Raw genomic sequence first — 18,959 nt, forward strand, 5'->3', positions numbered from 1 at the left:
CAGCTGGACCCAGAATCCGTATTTCTTGAATGGCTGGAACCATAGTAGTTCTTTCTAATTTTATCTAGATAGTAAAAAATGGGAAGTGCTTTGAACTGGAGTAGCAGGTAATAGACAAGCTTGTCCTGAAACTCTCCTCCTCAAGCAGTAAGATGAGCTCTGAGGTCTTCTGCTAATAGGTTCGCACCCCAGACCTTCCATGTTCAAGGGCTCTGCTCTGTGCTTCAGCTCCTTTTGATTTATTTATTTTTTTAATCTCAGCGTTTTACACCCTTCTTTAAATGGTATAAGAGGAAAATGGGATTCAAAGCATAAAAGGCTGAGCCTTGTTTAACCCTCTGCCCTGGTGAAGGAGCTACAAGGGTCTCCTAGAGTGAGCTCACTCCCGCTCATGAGGACTTGTAGAAAGTGGAATGTCAAGAGCGTTGTGAAGCTAAAGGCTTCTCAGCTTTCCCAGGCATACGCAGGCCCCGCGTGGAACTCGGACATCTGTTTCCAGTCATTTAATAGCCATTGAGGTAGTAAAGAGACTGTAATGGAAGCTAAAGAGGGTGACACTTTGGTGCCAGCCAGTTCAGAACATACCAGAACTCGGGTGGTGGAGACTGGCCTTGAGAAATCTGGATACTTGCCTTTTAGAAGAGTAAAGAATTTGCCTTCCTTTACGAAGAGGAATGCAATTGTGGCTTCAAAAGACACAAGCTGTTTTAATTTTGGTGTAGTTGTAAGGAGGCCACTTTCTAGTTCATTAAAAAGAGTAAGTACAGAAGAAAATGTACTATCAGTTTTTGTCTGATTTTTGTCAGTGTAGATTTTCCATTAAGTTGAATAGCAGACCTTTGTAGTGTATGTATAATTCTGAAAGATTGTGTAAACATACTTTAAGGGAGATTTAGTCCTTAAGTTTTTAAAACATGAATGAAGAAACGTCATGGAGACGGCGGGTTGGGAGTACTTTGAGGGAGTCTGGTTTCTGGGTTTAGGGTTTCCATTTTGCTTTGAAATGAATTGCTCCTCTAGACAGCCAGGAGCACGTGGGGCCTGATGTGTGTTCTTTACTTTTAAACTTGTGGCTATCACCGTATTGAAGGTTCCTAAATTGAGGTCACAATGTCAGGCCTCACCTCACCCAGGTTAAGCACCCAAGGTTCCCAAGAGATGTTCTGTAATGACTTCTGTAAACCAGAAGTCTTGTATTCTGCAGACTCACTTCCTGACTTGCTAACTGAAGGTCATGTGAGCCTGCATTGGAGCCATCGAGTTATAGAGCAGTCGGTCCAGTCCACAGTCTTGCTGGAGAACTGTGGTGAGATGCTTCTCCGGAGGGCTGGGATTTCCCACATGTCACTCACTTAGACCACATGTAAAATCCCTCAGCCCATGGGTCCATCTGGAAGAGAAAAGAGGAGCCATACCTTTTCATGAGTGCCAGCTGCTGGGGTGTAAAGGGCTTTGTCCTCTCTCAGCCACCCATAAAACTTGGTGAAGAAACATACAAATTGGCAGCAAGATGTCTGTGAGTGACTGACTGTAGTGGTTGCAAAGCTGAGTTTCTAATAAGCCCTCCTGAGTGTGACACATGTCTGCTCTCGGAGGGAAAGCAGCATCAATCTCACTGTAGTTTTGATGTCAAAAGATACCTAATTTCACAAGCTCTTTCATTCATCTTCATCTTCTGGCTTTTGAAGACCCCCCATCAGGGAGCAGCCCAGGATTTAGTTTTAAACTACTTTATGATAACATCAACCAGGAAATAGCCCAGATGGAGAGGAGAAGGGTAGTTTTCTTTCTGTTTCTGCCACTGGTCGTGTCACTGATGAGTCTCTTAGAATTGAAGGTTTCTCGTCTGTGAGAAGAGGACAGGATCATAGAGTTTTAAAGGTACAGCGTATGTATAATTTTAAACCTGAAACCTAACATTTGTCTGTGAAATGGTCCTAACTAGAGGTACATGATGGTATTCTATATAATAAAGAGCTAATATGCAAATGGTTGTTGGGCCCTCGCACCGGGCTGAGGGGAGAGGCGGGGAGAGGACCTGAGGCCGCACCCCCCCCCCCCCCCCCCCCCGCCCTGCGGGGCTTGATGGGGGTGAGGCCAGCCGGGTCTGGGTCTTGCGCGATTTCAAGGCGCATGCATGTGGGCGGGGACTTGACTCTGGATCCCGTGGTGCACCCCAGACTCTGACAGGAGGGAGATTTTCATATATATTTTACTAATTTTCTTTCATCCCTGACACTTCTATTATAGAGAAAGGGCAAATAGCAATATTAAAATATTTCCTCTAATTAATTCTCTTTTAATGTGCACGAATTTCGTGCACCAGGCCACTAGTAGACATATAAAGAAACAGTGGTGAACCAGTGTGGAAACCACAGGCTTCAGCGTTGGAGGCCATGATGAATTTACATTTAGGCTAGTTCCCAAAAGGAGCACATCTTTGATACTTGCTAGAGTTAACTTTGAATGCTGTGATTCTATTATGTCTTTATTCATGTTGGGAGATAGGACTAATTCTAACCAAATACAGGCAGTACGGACTATTCCTGCCACGTTTTTTCCCTCGGTGTAGGTATTTCTGTGTCAGGGAATGTAGTGTATGGTAAGTATGAAACTGTACATATTGCACGGAGAATATCCTTTGTGTTTTTGCACTGTTGCTGTAGTCTAGTCTTTGGTTACAATGCACCAGCCTCAAGAACTCTGCATCTGCCAGGGTCTTCATTCTTACCTGTTACAAAGCCCCACGTCTGAAGTGCCATTCATGGAGAGAGTGGCTGCCTGGATCTTGTTGACAGTGGATCTTGTTGACAGCAGTGAAGGAAAATTGACACAGCTGTGAAAAGGGGTTTTCTGTGCAGAGGCTGGTACACTCCTCCCATGCATTCCTCTCCCTGGAAAGCAGGGACATCTCACTCCGGCTGCTCTTCCCGGGCCTGTTAGTTTTAAGTGCACCTGTGGTCACCTCTGGCCAGCCGGCTAGGCATGGGACAGAGCATGTGTGACTCTCACTTCACGCAGTTGCATTTATAAGTGGCTTTCTGGAAGGTCTCTTTTGGCCACAGAGCTTATGTGGAGCATAAATAAATGGGGTGAAAATCACCAGAATTACCACTGGAAATTCTTACAAACTTTAAGCTCCCATTAAATGCTTCTTTTCAGAGTGTTCATAATGCTCAGTATTCAGCGTCTAATAACGTTTCAGAGCAGAGCCCCAGGGACAGTGAGCTGAAGTGGGTGGCTGGCTCATGTCCAACTGTGATGAGCCTGCTCTAGAAATCAAACATAAACTAAAGTAAGCGTCCTGAGGGCTTTTTACAGAAACAAGTATCTGGATTTAGTCTGACTCTGGCCTCTTAGTATTATGGAGCTCCTGAAGTACTAGGGCCTATGTTTTTATTCCCCAAACAAAAACAGACCATGTGAGAATGGAATAGGACATTTGAAAGCAAGTTTGTCCCAGAAAACCAAGCATGTAAGATTACCACACACCCTTGGGTCCTTTGCTTCAACCTTGCATGTAAGGCAGTCTTTTCCTCACTACCACCACTGCTCCACCTCCCCAACCAGGTCATGCATTTCTTAGGGGTAGGGAGAAACACCTCTTTTATTTACCTCTATGCCCAATGCACTGTAGGTGTTCAGTAAATGAATTTCGTTTAATGAATTCAGGCTTTTCTTGAGCACTTGTAACTAATGTGGGGCCTACCATTTTGCCAGGCAGCTCATCCAACCTTAGAACCCACTCCGTGGCTGAGAAGAGCTTGATATATGACAAGGGCATACAAAAAACTCAGTTAAGAATCAAGGGCAAAAAGGCCAAGAGTCCATAGTAATCAAGGGAGTTGTTGACCCTTTTCAGCAATGCTCTAGGGCAGGATTTCTTCAGGGGCTTCCTTAGAACACAGGTCCTATGGTTTGAAGGAAAAGGATTTGGTTCAAGACATCAGAGAAGCAAGACAAGCCTGTTCCTGAAACACACCACTCTGTGGCGAGCGCCCGTGTCCTTGGTTGCTGGTGTTTTGTTTCTTTCTCTTCCCACTAACATAGGGACCTTCCTCTGTAATTCTAGATATTCTGTTGTTTTTAAGAACCTCTTTTTTGTGTGCTGAAATCTATAACATTCGTGTATTAAAGGATGATAATTACTTAGTCATGAAGGCCTCCGAGTTAATTCCAGGGTTCTGAAGGATAAAACTTTAATTGGCAGTCTTGGCTTGATTGAAGGTTTGCATATCAGTATGTCTTCTCCCTCCCCCTTCCTTCCCCTCCCATTTCTCTCTCCTCTGTCTCTTTTTCTCTCTTGTGAAAAAGTTTGGACCATAATTTTTTTTTTTAAGTAGTCATGTCTGTGTGGAGTGTTTGACTTGACTCCTTGGGGGAAATTAATGGCCAAGAAGATTTTACCTACCTACCCCTAAGAAATGCATGGCCAGAGGTTCTAAGGTTGAAATCCACTGGGCCTCCATTTGTAGCCATGCCACTGTAATTAATTGGAACTTCCGTTGGTCATTTGTGTGTTCAATTATCAGAAAACAAGACAGCCCAGCATATCTGTAAGTAATCACAAAATATTGGCTGATAGACTTGTTAGACGGTGACCCTTTTGCCTGCCTCTTGAGTGCCTCAAGCCAGAGCACTCCCTACCCAGCCCCACTCAATCCAGTTTGCCCTGCTGGCTGGGGTCTGGGGGCCATGGAAAGGAGGTCCAGGCACTTACCGCCACAGTGCTGTCAGGCTGAGCAGGGACCACACAGAATGCAGATTTATCTCACTCCAGGAATCAGTGCTCCTGGCTAGACCCCTGGTAGCAGGATGGTCCTCGGTCTCTCTGCTGATCTCGATTCCCCACTTGAGTCACTCCTTTCAGCTCCTTCTTGGTTCCCGTCGCCTGTTACACTGGTGTGGTGGTGGTTTCCTGGCCACCACCTGTGTCACCTGCATGTCCTGGTCATACCTTACAGGAGGATGAGTGGAACTAAAATAGCTGATTTTGTATTTTCAATTTCAGAGTCACCTTGGAGAAAATTAGATTGTTTTCACACCTGTAGTATCGAACGCAGGAAGAGAAGACTTGAGAGACCCTTCTCTCCTGTGCTTGGTAGTGGGGCGCTTAGATGGGTGGTGCATCATGCCCCAGGGCTCCAGGGCATCCCAGCCCGGAGGGTGACGGCACCCTCTCTGTCCTTCCCCACCCCCTCCAGCCAGTGAATGCAGTGTAGGGTCACACAGGATGGGGTCACAGCCGGCAAGCTAAACATAGGGATGCTCAGGTCCTGGTTATGGCTGAGCATTTCCTCCTGGACTGGCGTTCCCTTTGGTTTGTAAACAGTGAGTCACTTTGGTGATGGCAGCAGTTTGAGAGTTAGAATAGCAAGACTCTTAATTTGGGGGCTGGTAATGAAGGGTGTGTGTGGTGGGATATGAAAAGGTAAAATTTTTTATTAAATACTTAAAATGTTTTTATTAATTTTCTAAAACTAAATTAGTTGAATGTTAAAATTGTGCCTCATGTTGATCCTTAGGGGGTTTCATGAGTTTTAGAAACTTGATTGGAACCACGCTCCCCCCCCCCAAAAAAAAAAAAAGCATTAAAATTCCAGGTCTTGTCCCACAAGCAGTAGGTTTCTGCCCAGATTCAAGTAAGACTAAGTCTTAGCAAACGTGAGTCGTTCTAAAATGCTTCTAGAAGCCGAGCACTAACAGGGTGGCGTTCGAATTGGCAGAGGAGAAAGGGCTATTCCAGAAGGACGGTTCGTCCCTTTATTCAGCCACCGTGGACTGTACAGCTCAGCTGTGTGTCAGCTTTGCAGGCTACTTGGGACGTCAAGAAAACTTTGTTTCCCCGGCTAGAGTATGTGCTTGGGAGTCAATACCACGTCTCCGCCGACAGTGCTCTTGAAATAGTTGGTGCTTCATCGGTGATTTGATTTGAAGCTTTTGCTCTGTTTTCAAGGAATTCAACATTTCAGGATCTTAATGTCTATGAAAAAGTCACCCTTCTGGGTACCATGTGACTCGGCGCCCGGTGAGCGGTTTAGGAGTTTAGAGGACAGTCTAGAGAAGGAGGGGCTGGACGGCCGGGTGTGATTCACGTGGGCGGGGAGAGCACACCAGACACGGTGTGACTGCACCCGACTTAGGGGCGAGGAGGTCTGTGCACAAAGCCCGGATCAGGGCCTCGGAGCCTGTCCCTGAGGCCTCGGCCAGTGAAGGTGTTGGGATGTTATAGTAGGGTTCATTGGCCATGAGTCCAGAGAAGGTCCACATGCCCCTTCAAGGCATGTGCCTTAAAAATGGTTCTTTAAAAGGACATAAGAAGAAACTTCACATGCTGCTCTGTGTGGTTTGAAAATCTAAGAATCTTAAGGAAGTAGGAGGGCTCTGCAGTTTTGTTACTGACAGTAGATTAACCCATACACTGGTGCCATGTCAGCCACCGTATCCTAGTCTGCGAACACAGAGAATGTTGGGTGATGTGATCCCTGCCCCGATATAACGTCAGGTGGGAATTCCCTGCAGTGTGAGCCTCGTGGCGGGTCACCCTGCTCTGGCTGTGAGGTGTGAGGACGGTGGCGTCTCTGCTGTGTTCCCTGTGCCCTGTCAGCACAGCGCTGAGGCGGGCATGAGGGCATCCACACTGGCTCGAAGTTTGGACGCGTCCTGGAGGCAAAGGCTCTGTAAAGGCCTGTCTCCAGCCTTCACAGGCAGGCTCCCCCTGCCGCCGTGAAAAAGCCCAGAAGTGACTGGGAGATGGCAGAAAGCGTACCTACCTACACGAGACACGCTTTTCTGTACACAAACTAAGTTTTTTTTTTTTAAATAGTGCATATAGTGTCTTCCCAGTATCTCCCTAAGTGTCCCCTTTGCCACAAGAAGCGTATTTTAAGCATCCCTGTAACATCCTCACCTTCTTCATGTGAGAGCATTCCCTTGCCCATCAGAACACACCGGAGCCTATGGGCTGTGTTTCCTGGGAACCTGAGTTTCCTTTTTGGGAGGCTCCTCAGCTGAATGCAGATTGGCCTCCAGCCTGGCCAGAGCTTCCACACCTACCTGTTCTGCTTCCCTCGTCGACTTTTCCCTGTCTAAACCGGCAAGTGGACAACAGCACTTGCCAAAATGTATTTCTCTGGAGCGGCACCTCCCACGTCCCTTCTCTGGCAGTCACGGAGGACGGCTCTGCTCGGCCAGCAGCACAGGCCAAGGCTGGATTGTAACCCCCCAGGCCCTGTCCGTGGCCCCAGGCTGGTTTTCATGCACCTCCCTGAATCCTCTCTATCACCCACTCCAACCGGGAAGACACTGAGAAATCACCAAATGAAGCCAGTCGTGTGTCCATGTGCACACTGCCTGGAGCTGCTGCGTGTTTGCCTGTGAAGGTGACCTCCAAGGGAACTGCTTCCATTTGCGTGTTCCAAACATACATGTGGCTGCCTAACCCAAGGACCCCTCCCCGCCCCTCCCCCAATGCCATTTTTTCCTAGGGTGACACCAGCTACCAAATCCTTGGTGGATGCTGGCAGGTGGCTGTGGCTCGTTATGAATGGGGTGTCCCGTGGCTCCCTCTGGGGCAGAGCAGAGGTGGTGGCCGGCAGGCATTTCTTTGCTCTCAGGGCCAGAAACAGCCATACTCGGAAATGCAGCCCTGTTCTCTGAACTCTGCGTGAGGCTTTGCTGTCAGGTTGTGTGACCATCCATTCGTTTTCTTTTCTATCCTGAATGTTCATATTTATAGTCCCCAGCTTGCCCCAGGGGTTGCAAGTTTGGCTTAAATTACCCGTCTGTTTCAAGAGTGAGGAAAACGGTGTTTGATTTTATTTTTCAGGCAGACTTTCCTCCAGCATAGTTCAGTTTTAGCTGGGAGAGCAAGTCGATAACCTTCCTGCGTTTGTGGATGTCTCTTTTTCCTCCGGTGACATATTTGGTATTGGGGTCCTGTTCTTTTCTTCTCTGCCAGGAAGATAAAAACGCTACTGAAAAACCCAGATCTGCCGCCTGGGAGTTCCTCTGTGGGAAGACAGCAGTAGGAACATTTATGTTTTCATTCCCAGATTAAAGTTGATTGGGTTTGTTATGTTTTGTGTCGAATTTTTTTGGAGGCGTTGCCCGTTCTTAGAACATCATGTGAGTTAGTGGTGCTAATTAGGCAGAAACTTGCCTTCCCTACAGATGCCAAGACTATAGAGGGACTTTCTCTCACCAGAGACCAGATGACAGCGTCCATTGGTAATTTTAGATGGGCCTCATCCTGCGGCCTCCCCATTTTATTTTCCTTGCATCAACAGCCCAATTTCAAACTTATTTATTGAGCAAGGAGGGAGAGAGGGGGATCTTCTCTTAATGAAAGTCACTGATGGGACAGCACATTTTCATATTTCTTGTTAGTTGGCCTGTTGCCTAGTAACTGTAAAGTGATAGCTGTAATTCCCTTCAGCTGTATGCTTTCTTTTCCTTCCAAGTTTTGCTTAATCTGATGTGTTTTTAAACTTAGCAGAGCATTAACATATACACATGAGCCTCAACAGTTAACTATAACGTCTCTCTTTAGACACCGTAAGAATGGTGTGGGGTCTTCACTGAAATCCATGAGACTTGTACCCAACCTGAGAATCATTAAATTCCCAGCTCAGCAGCTGAGCTCACTCCTAAATGTGCTCCCTCATTCCTCCAGTCCTGGATGGAGTCAGATAAGCAGGCAAACATTGCCCCACCAAAGAGTGGCCATGAATCTAAGGCAGGTGAGGCGAGGCTTGCCTCGTGACTGCTTTCAGTCCTCAGGCCTTCCTGATGAAGGGTGATTCTGGTTTTCCTCTTGGAAGGATGCTTGTATATCTGTTCAGCACTTACCTGGCTCCTTTATGGTTTCACATTATTTTACGATCTGTTTGCCTCCCCTCACAGAGAAAACCAGTCGCCTCTCTGTTGTGTGGAGTGGGAGCTTTCGTGTAAAATTTGTTTGAGAGCTGCCTCTACGCCTGGGCCTGGGCCTCTCTGGCTTACTCTCCAGGCACAGGTAGTTTCTGCGCCAGGCGGGAGGCGCACCTGTGAGCCTGGGGGAGGTCCAGCACCTCGCGCCACAGGTGGTCCCAGGCCATTCTGAAGGAAGGGAGGGTGAGACCCACCCGTCTCCTTTTTAGTGATGCTTCCTGAACATTCTGGGCCTTTGGCCTCAGGATTGTTGTTGGTTGTGCCCATGTCGGCCTCCTGCCCAGGCTTCAGGGCTGATGCCTGTTCTGCCCAGAATGCTGCCCTATTGGGGGCTGTCGTGCCCTCCACCTCCTTCCTTCCTATGCTGAGCCAGCATCAGAGCAAGCTGTATGCTTGGCCTGTGTACGTGTGGAAGAAATATGTCACCATCCCAGCTCCACGGCTGGATAATTAACACCACAGGGAACCGGGGGATGGGGTCGGAATTAGGTGATACTTCAAAGCTTCTCCCTTGGCACTTTCAGTAGCTCAGGGTGGAGAGTTGGGGACCAAAGTCCCCTGATGACTAATTGCGTAGTGATGTTCGGTTGTGGTTTATTAAGTGTTATTGTGAAGGAAAAAACCCAAATCCCCTTCTAAAGAACCCTATTCACACCCTCGTTTGTTCATGCCTCAGGGGTCCAAGGTAGAGGCGCTGTAATAGCACTAGCTCTTGAAGGCTCGATTCCTCACAGACACTGAGATCTGGTGTCTAGTCTAGCCTTTCCCCTCTGACACCAACAGGCCATTATTTTATAGTCCAGGGTAAATTGTCTCATACCCTAACAAAGCAAGGAACAGCTCCAGAAAAGCCATCGGCCGGGGAAACTAAGTGCTGGGGGTGGGGGAAGACGGGCCTTCTTTTCCTGCTTTTGTCTCTGCCGCCGGTAAAACAAACTCAGTTCTTGTCTTTGGGGCTGTGACCAGGGGAGCTGCGACCATGGGTGTGTAACATTACACATACCAAGCCCTGCTGTCGTTTTGCACATCCGTAGTGAAAGGTCAGGCTGACAACTGGTGCAGTCACAGAAGAGATGAAGTCACAAGTGCACTTGTGAAAACTCCACATGAGCTCATGATGGTATCTCTGAGGAGGGGGAGCAGGTGTCCGTGTGTGTGAGCAGGCGTATTGATGCATTTTTCATTACTTGTTCACCTTATCCGGTGAGCAGATCTGGAGTTCGTGTTGCTTTGCTACCACTTTTCTCTCCATTTTTTGGCCTGGAGCCATTTTTTTACTACCATGACAGCTGACACTGTCTCCATAAACAAACAGTTTTATGTCTAGAGACCTGTCATGTCAGTTCCTGTGGCTACATCTCTACGAGCATACAGTTGACCCTTGAACAACATGAGTTTGAACTGCACAGATCCAGTTATATGTGGATTTTTTTCAGTAAATATATTGGGGAAATGTTTGAAGATTTGCTACAATTTGAAAATACTTGCAGATGAACCACATAGCTTAGAAATGTAAAAATAAATTTTTGAAGGCATGTCATCAATGCATAAAATACATATATGTACATATTTTCTCTTCCTTATGATTTTCCTAACTTTTTTTTTAATCTAGCTGACTTTATTGTAAGAATACAGCATATAATACATATAACTTACAAGTTATGTGTTAATCAACTATTTATGTTATTGGCTATTAGTAATTTTGGGGAGTCAAAGGTCTCCCAAAAATAGATAGATAGATAGATAGATAGACAGACATACATATTGATTTCAGAGAGGAAGGGAGAGGGGGAGAGAGATAGAAACATCAGTGATGAGAGAGAATCAATGATTGGCTGCCTCCTGCACACCTCCCACTGGGGATCTAGCCTGCAACCTGGGCATGAGCCCGTGACCGGAATCAAACCTAGGACACTTCAGTCTGCAGGCCGACGCTCTGTCCACTGAGCCAAACTGTCTAGGGCCTAGCCGGATTTTTGACTGCATTGGGAGGTTGGCGCCCCTAAGTCCCACATTGTTCAGGGATCAACTATACTTCATAAAAATATCCTCTCACTTTTCCAGGCTCCGTGGCCGCATGAAATCTGATAAGACTTGTGCAAATTAGATCCTCTGAGAGGACCTCTTTTGTGCCTTACCACTGAATACTTTTAGAGACAAAATGATAATGTTAATTGTTAAAGGGATGTTTTATGACAGGTGGTTTTTTGTCATATGTGTGTGAGATATTTTTTCCCTTCTGTAGTTTTTTGCTGTTTTTTTTTTTTTTTTTTTTTATTGCAGTGGGTTTTTTTAGAGAGAGGAAGGGAGAGGGATAGAGAGATAGAAACATCTATGAGAGAAACATCACCGATCGGCTGCCTCCTGCACATCCCCCCACCAGGGATTGAGCCCTCAACCCTGGCATGTGCCCTGACTGAGAATCGAACCGGTGACCTCTCAGTTCATGGGTCGATCGATGCTCAACTACTGAGCAACACTGGCTCGACTGTCTCAGTAGATTTTTAATATAAAAATCAAGTTCCTAAGACAGCCCACCTAGAGGTTACTTACTCCTTTTTTAGTAGGGGGAGTCAAGATGACCCCCACCCAGCAGTGTAGACTTATTTAAGCCTTTGTGGAAAATGACCATTTCATCTCTGGTTTGGGGGTGTTAATGGAAGGGTGGCAAGCAAAGTCCACAGAGCCAGTGGGAGAGACCCAGAAAAGCATAGCTGGTCTGCTTAGGCCAGTGATGGGCAACCTTTTGAGCTTGGTGTGTCAAACTTCGCCAAAAAACTGAGCATAACTCGGGTAGTGTGTCACTTTGAGGAAAAAACATTATTTCGCAAATGTTTCATCCTCAGGAGCAGCAAATGTTTCATCCTCAGGAGCAGCAAATGTTTCATCCTCGGCATGCGGCTGCCTCAGCGGCCGCGTGTCATCAGAAATGGCTACTCGTGTCAGTGCTGACACGCGTGTCATAGGTTCGCCATCACTGGCTTAGGGTGACCCCTTCCCTGGGTTTAGCATAAAAGTCCTGTCTCCCAGGAAATCCCTGGTCCAGAACTCTAGAGCAACATCCCAGCTGCACCCTGGACGTCCCTAACTTCAAAGGGCCGCCAAAACACCCCCACGTTCTCGTCTTTGTTAACCTCCCAAGTGAATGACCCCCTCTCCTCTGAGCTTTGGCAACTCGAGAACGTTTTGTAACCAAGCGGAGACATAGGTAAGTTGACGTCCCCATGCTTCGTCCTCAGGCTCTGAGACCTTCAAAGCTGGTGTAGCCAAAACAGCTTTACTGAGCGTGCCCTTGGCTCGGAGGTGGGTGAGGACCCCCCCCCCCCCCCCCCGGGAGGCTGATGGCGGGTGACCGCGAGGTGCCTGCCCCTCTTGCCATTTGGGCGTCCTTAATCATCTCTGGTTTTCTTTCTTCCTCCTCTAGACCCTCAACTGACACAAGACCTACAAAGAAAACCCTTTGCCAAATCTGCTCTCAGCAATGGACAGTGACACCGTTTACAGCTTAACCCCTTTGCGAGCCCCACGCCATCCTCCTGACCCAGCAGAGACTGTTAATGGTCCCCACCCTGGATGAAGCACTTACCCTGGAACAGAACTCTCCCTATCAAGTATGCACATCTTCCTTGTACCAGGTGACGCGCCCCCTGCCCTCGCAGGACAGCACCTGCCAGCACCGCCCGCCTCGGTCCGAGCGCACCAGGAGCCCCGTTGCCGTTGGCGATTCTGTGGTGTTTTCACATCGCGGTGGTTTATGGGATGTTTTAAGTGTTGTTGTGTGTGTGCTTTCCTTTGACTTTCTGAGTTTTTCACTTGCATTAACTTGCGGTATTTTTCTGTTAAAATGTTAACCATGCTTCCCTAGGCAAATTTCAAAACAGAGGGAAAAAATGTACCAGTTACCATTTTGGCTTTGGGCATCACGAGCGGCTGAGCCCATGGAACTCCATAAACTAACAAATTACATAAGAGGGAGGGGGATTTTCTTTCTTCTTTTGTTTGGTAGAAAAGGATCCTTTTCTAAAAACTGAACAATGGCCCCACTGTTCGCTGTGCGCACCCATCCAGGACTGAGCCCTGCATGGGGAAAACGAATGGACCGCGGCCACCCACCCAGTGTGTTTCGTTTCCGAGTCAGGGTCATCGGGGGACGAAACCCCAGCACCTGGGCTGCAGGTGCCAGATCAGGGTTTGTGGTCCCCTGTCAGTCTCCTGAGCTGACTCAGTGAACAGTGATGCTATGTTGGTTAGGAAATAGGGTTTTTTCAAGAAAGAAATCAGCTCAGCTGTCCACTAATTGCCAAATGCCACTAAAGGATTTAGTTTTAAGGAGAAATGGGGGGAAAAAAGGAGTCCTGTTTTGCTTTGCAGAAGAAATGAACTTGCAGGGGAGCATTAAGCCTACAGAGAGAAATGTGTGAAAAGTACAAACCCGAGTCAGTACAGACCTAAACACACACCCTCGATGGTCTCCAGCCTTGTTTTGTATAATCTGATCTACTAGATGTGTATGAGTGAGAGGCAATAGCATACAAACGGATTTTTTCCAGATATATATTCCTAGGTTGTAATTGTACAAGTGACACAATGGAAGTACAAGGTAGGGCAGTTTTGACTTAATGTTTTTCCACTTTCCTGCTTCTATGGATTTCATTTCGTTTTGTTTTCAAAAAGTTACGGTGCTGTATAGGTGCTTTCTGTTTAACCTGGAACGTGTGATTATACTACTTAACCTTCTTTGATAGACAGAATAGTTGGGAACACCTTTGGTACATAAGAAACTGGTGTAACGCTCTGATTAGCACAGCACAAGCATACTTCTCCAAAGTGATATAAGAAGACTCTTTTCTTTGCATAAAATGCACTAAGCATACAAATGTATAAATATATTTTATCATGTACAGTACAAAAATGGAGCATTCTGCATGGACGTTAGGAATACAGGCTTAGTATTTCAGCACAGACCTCCCTGCATGAGTTCTCGCTGACGCTTACACCGAGCAGTGGGCACTGACTCCCTTCCGCCAACACAGACGTGCCGCCCGACCCCCTGCACTCACCACCGGCTGCCAGGGGCCCCCTTGTGCACCCCCGCTTTATAATTCCTCTGGGGGTGATGGTGGTGGTGATAACAGCTCCTCGCATCGTGGAAGTTCCATGTGGTATTGTCACACGTCTCTCCCACCTCGCTTGGGTTGTCATGTTTGAACGATGGCCCTGTTGATTTCACCCTGCCTTTTACTGAATCTGTAAATGGTTGTGCAGTTGTGGTTATAGTAGACCTGTAGCCGTATCGCTTTTTCTAAACTGCTACAAGTTCATAATCTTCATTTTAAAAGTATGTACAATTTTTTAAAATGTATTCTATTCACGTGGTCTGCTTGTCCGTGAGGCAGACTTTTGCTTACTGTATTCCTTTATATAATGCTAGCCGCTTCCTTGGTTCTTTGGCCGTCCGCTGTGCACAAGAGCTGTCCGGTGTCAGCGAGAGAGGGCTGCCCCCCCCCCCCCCCCCCCGGGTCCCTCAGCAGTGCTGCCTGGGGTGGAGTGGAGTTCAGAGACAGGGGCAGCAGCTGGTGGGGGAAGGGATGGAGGGGTATTGTATACAAGGGAGAATCCAAAGTGCTTCCAACACGAGAGCCCTGAGAATCTCTCCTGAGTTCAAAGAAACAAGCAAACTAACAGAACAGCTATTTGCCTTTGCAGTTGTATAAACCCTGGGAGCTACTTTGGGAGCAAGAAAGGCAACCCTCAAATGTGTTTTGACTTTAAATGTTGCATTCCTTTCAGACATGTGACATCTCCCTTATTCTCTTGTCTCCCCCAGTTTTGTTAGGTTTCAGGCAGAATGTCTTACAGAGCATCCCAGAATGAGAGTATGCTTTACAACAGATGGGGGAGGGACAGAGCAGAGCAGGAAAACGGAGGGGAAGGGGTGCCTGGATTTTTGTTGTTGTTGTTGTTGTTACAGCATCTACATGCAGAGAGTTGTGGAGAGCTGTCAGGGCAAAGTCAAGTGCCAGCATCAGTCCCAGGGAAAGGTCAGAATGGAATCATTAGGCCCGTCCAGGGTCCCAGCAGCCCACACGCAGCTGGCCACCCGTCCGGAGGCCAGCCTCCCCTAGGCCAGCGGGTGCCAAAGTGGTCAGACTGGGCAGAGGTCCCGCACAAGCCCTCTGTCTCTTACCGATACATCGAGACCTGCTTTCAGGAAGGACCACCTGTTGGCCACCATGTGGGGTTCTGAGTGCCGTGGGTCCCTCACCTCGGAGCATCTCAGAGGAACGCTTAGTAGCCTCCAGGGCCGGCTGCTGTCATGGTTGCATCCCGATGAGAACGCTCCGAGGCCACCCTCGGCCTCCAAACCAGCTGCTCCAGGAGGCCTTCCCCTTTCTGTCGGGAAAGGAGAAGAGTAACTGATGTTGAAAGATGACCTGTGTCCTGTGGCTCTGCTGCTCTCCTCAGGACTCCAGGGCCTTCTACCAAAGTCGGAGAAGAGCTTTCTCACAAGCCTTCACCGCCCCGGAGTGGGGACTGACGGCCGGGTCCGGGTGCCCCGCCAACTGTGAACGTTTCCTCTCGCGCATCCTCTGCAGCGATTGCTCAAACACACTTCCTGTCCGCGGGAGTGTTGTGCAGCACATGCGGCTCGAGGAGGACTTTGTGTGTTGGGTGTTGAGTTTTGACATTACATGTGTGTCACTTCCCCTCCCTGAGCTCACTGCCCAGGACAGACAGGCCCAGTCTCAGGGTGTCATTTCAGGGGGCTTCCACACCTGGCCCTATGGTAGGCACAGACTTCACCGCCTAGAGAGCCCCCTCCCCACGTGAAGAAGAAGGAACGTTTGAACCTCTCAGGATTGTCAGAAGGAAAGCGGCCAAATAGCCAGGTCTGTTTCCAGCACGGACGCCACGGCTGGTGAGGGGAAATAAAAAGGTTGCCCTTTCTCTCTGAATGCAGAACAAAACCCTGGCAGCTCTGACCTCTGGCTTCCCGTTTCCTGCTGTATTTGAGGAACATGGTATGATTAGGCATTGTGGGTTTTTTTTATTATTATTATTAAGAAAAGCAAATTTTTTTTTAATAGAAATGCAATCACTGGCTAAGAGGTACGAAAAAGCCAGCCTCTCGGGGAGGTCAGGGCAGCAGGGCAAAGTGAAGGCCTTGTGAGGTCGTGCCTGTCCAGTGAGGTCTGAGAGCAGATGCCCAGGGAATTGAAGAGTCTATTATTTTTTATCTAAATCTTTAGTGGGTAACGTTTTATGCCGTTGTAACGAATGAAGTACTTTCCTCTTGTCTAATTTTGTACGTATTTTCCTTTGGTGAACGATAGGTGACAAGGCCTCTGCCACACTCCAGAAATACATGTGCGGCTGCTTTTAAAAATCGTGTGTCTGGTCACTGATTTCTCTAAAAGTATCTCATTGCCTGGCAATCAGTCTTCTCTGGTATACTTGTCCTAGCACATTATGTACACAGGAGATGTAAACAGGTGTGAAGGAGGACCAGAAAATTTAGTTAATATTTTTTAAAATGTATTGTGCGTTTTTGGCTTCACACGTTGAACTTTTTTTAAGAAAAAGAAAAAAAAAGTTGCATGAATGGGAAAAAATCTGTATACAGTATCTGTAAAACTGTCTTATCTGTTTCAATTTCTTGCTCATACCACATACAACTAGACTCAAATATGGCATGTGGCCACATTCAAACCCCCGAGAGTCACGCAGTCAGTACTTTGGTTTGAAGCGCCTCATCCTTTCTTCCAAAGCAAACACCGTATCATTGCGTCTTACTGAGGATCTTGTCTAGCCATGTGTTGCCGTGAATTAACGCTACCATCTTTCTTTTCAAGAATCGAAGCCAGTTTGATTTGGGAATCTGCCCCTTTCCAAATGAAATAGAGACACAGTCCTTAACTTTCCTTGGTATTTGTACAAATTCCCTTGTGTATTCCATTTAAAACCATAATCTAGTTTGTAAAAGAGATGTTGACGCATGTAAATAAAGCATCAATGACACTTTATCTTACTCCAAGAAGTCTTTTGTTCTCCCTCCCCCTTTCTTTAACTCCAGTAGTGAAATAGCTGGGTTTTATCTCACAGTCCTCCCGTGCGGGGACTTCACAGGCTGGGAGAGGCACAAAGCCACATGCCGCTATCATGGGATCTCCAACCCAGTGAGTCCAGCAGACCTTTTCTCTGGCCCACTTCTGACCTCCACAGACAACCAGGCAATTCAATAAAAGCCGATCTGTGGCCTTGTTCATGGTGGCGGTGGCCATTGTGGATGTGCACTGAGTCATGTTGCCTGGAGGAGCTTTTAAGCAGGGAGGCGGGTCTTGGGTTCTCTGCCTTCACTAAGTATCAGAGGTTTTGACCTGTCAGAGTCGAGCCCTAATGAGAGTCCTCATGAGAGTCTGGCAGACGAACATTGGTCATGGGCCGTGCCCTCCTGCATATCGAAAGGCAAACAATACTTCAAGCTTCTTGTGGGAACAGCATGAGTATTTCCAATGTTTGTGCGTGTAGGGCCTCTCAGTCAAGTTAGGGGGAACTCCACTCCATTGTAAAATGATTCCTAGTAGCCTGGGTTATGTTTTTTTTTAATTTTGATAGACATGTTATAAAAATGATTCAGCTTTTAGAAACCCCCTAGGATTAGGTTCAAAAGCTCAAACCACGGGACGGACTTTTATTTCAGGTCAAGTAGGTAAAAATGATTTTAAGTTTGCCTTTTGGGATAAAGTCTACATTGGCGGAGAGTCATGCTTTCCTAAGTTGGCCCTTACCATTGTTTTAATTACCTGTAAAGGTACAACCTCACCATCTTCCAACACCCAAGCCAACTGGGAGAACATACTTCATTTGAGACTGCTTCCCAATTTTGATTCTGTCTCCCAAAAGGTTAAAGATGGAAATCCAACACTAGCTATCGCAAGATTCTCAGTAGAGAGTGCTCCCAAATCAAGTAAAAATTCAACTAATTGATAAATTTCACAACAATTACTAAGTCAATCTCAAGGGTCACAGTGGCCAGACCCTGTGATGGGCACCAAGAGAACTAGGACCCGGGCCCTGCCCTCCGTGAGTTTGTACTCTGGGTATATTCTATCTGCTGCACCTTGGTGAATAAAGAACTAATTCTTGCTGACTCTGCCTGCATCAGCTTCGTGTTTAAAAGAGGAAGAATTTAGGCTAATCTCTAAAATACTTCAGGGATTTGCTTTTGCAGATGTTCAAGTAATGAAGGCAAACCTTTAAGCCAGCAAATGTGACATGTATCAGCCAAGTCACCCACACCAAGTGGAATACAGCAGTCCAAGGTGGAGGAAGGTAGAATTCATAGCCACTGTCTGCCAGACACTTCCCTCACTTGGGACATAGGAAGGTATGGAGATGGCTACGGGGTAGCTGTGGGGGAGGCCGGTGGTGCCCGGCTGCCTCTCAGCTCAGCCTGTGGTGGGAACCAGCAGGAAATTTAAAGTGAGGTGAAGAGGGCAGCTTCCATCTCCGTCAAAGAGGCGCAGCGGTGCTGGGCTCAGAGAACGAGACATTGGAGCTGGAGGGAGAGGGGTCCTTCCCCCTGGATTTCCCTCACTCAAATGCTAAACTATTAGCAATGTTTAAGGTCTGAAGAAATGAGATTGTGTAAACTATGGCCGGACAGAGGTACTAAGAGGTAAAATGCAAAAATTGAAATACTAATTGTGCTGGACACTTTTGGCTTTAACAGTGGACTCGGGACCTCAACGTGTCCACCAGGGATGATCTGTAACAGCTCCTCAGTCATTCCCTCCACATTCCAAGGCAGAGAGCACTCGAGCCACCGATGCCCAAGCCCCAGCTGGCAGGCGGCCTCAGGAACCATGGCCCGTCCCAGGAGGGAGGAGGGCCCATCTTCCAAACCATTGGGTAACTTCCCTAAGTAGGAAGGGGGTCCCCATGTGAGATGTGTCCATTGTATTCTGGCAGTTGGATTGTGGGGTATTTTGGTCAGACTTATCTTCATTTTGTTGCACTGTATTTTT

At 47.3% G+C, this 18,959-nt stretch overlaps 1 protein-coding gene across 2 annotated transcripts in view; it reads left to right on the forward strand.

The window, feature by feature from the left end:
- The window catches only part of FOXO3 (forkhead box O3), a 114,373-nt gene extending 97,420 nt beyond the window's left edge, over window positions 1-16,953 (forward strand). Inside the window, exon 4 of one of the 2 annotated variants that reach the window (XM_008156670.3) lies at window positions 12,356-16,953. The gene's annotated coding sequence lies outside the window, so the exon portion shown is untranslated. Of the gene's footprint in view, window positions 1-12,170; window positions 12,190-12,355 lie in introns of those variants that run through there. The other variant, XM_054721714.1, reaches the window with a different exon arrangement.
- The last annotated feature ends 2,006 nt before the right edge of the window (window positions 16,954-18,959 follow it).

This window comes from Eptesicus fuscus, chromosome 10, assembly GCF_027574615.1.
Source record: "Eptesicus fuscus isolate TK198812 chromosome 10, DD_ASM_mEF_20220401, whole genome shotgun sequence".
Classification (NCBI taxonomy): Eukaryota; Metazoa; Chordata; class Mammalia; order Chiroptera; family Vespertilionidae; genus Eptesicus; species Eptesicus fuscus.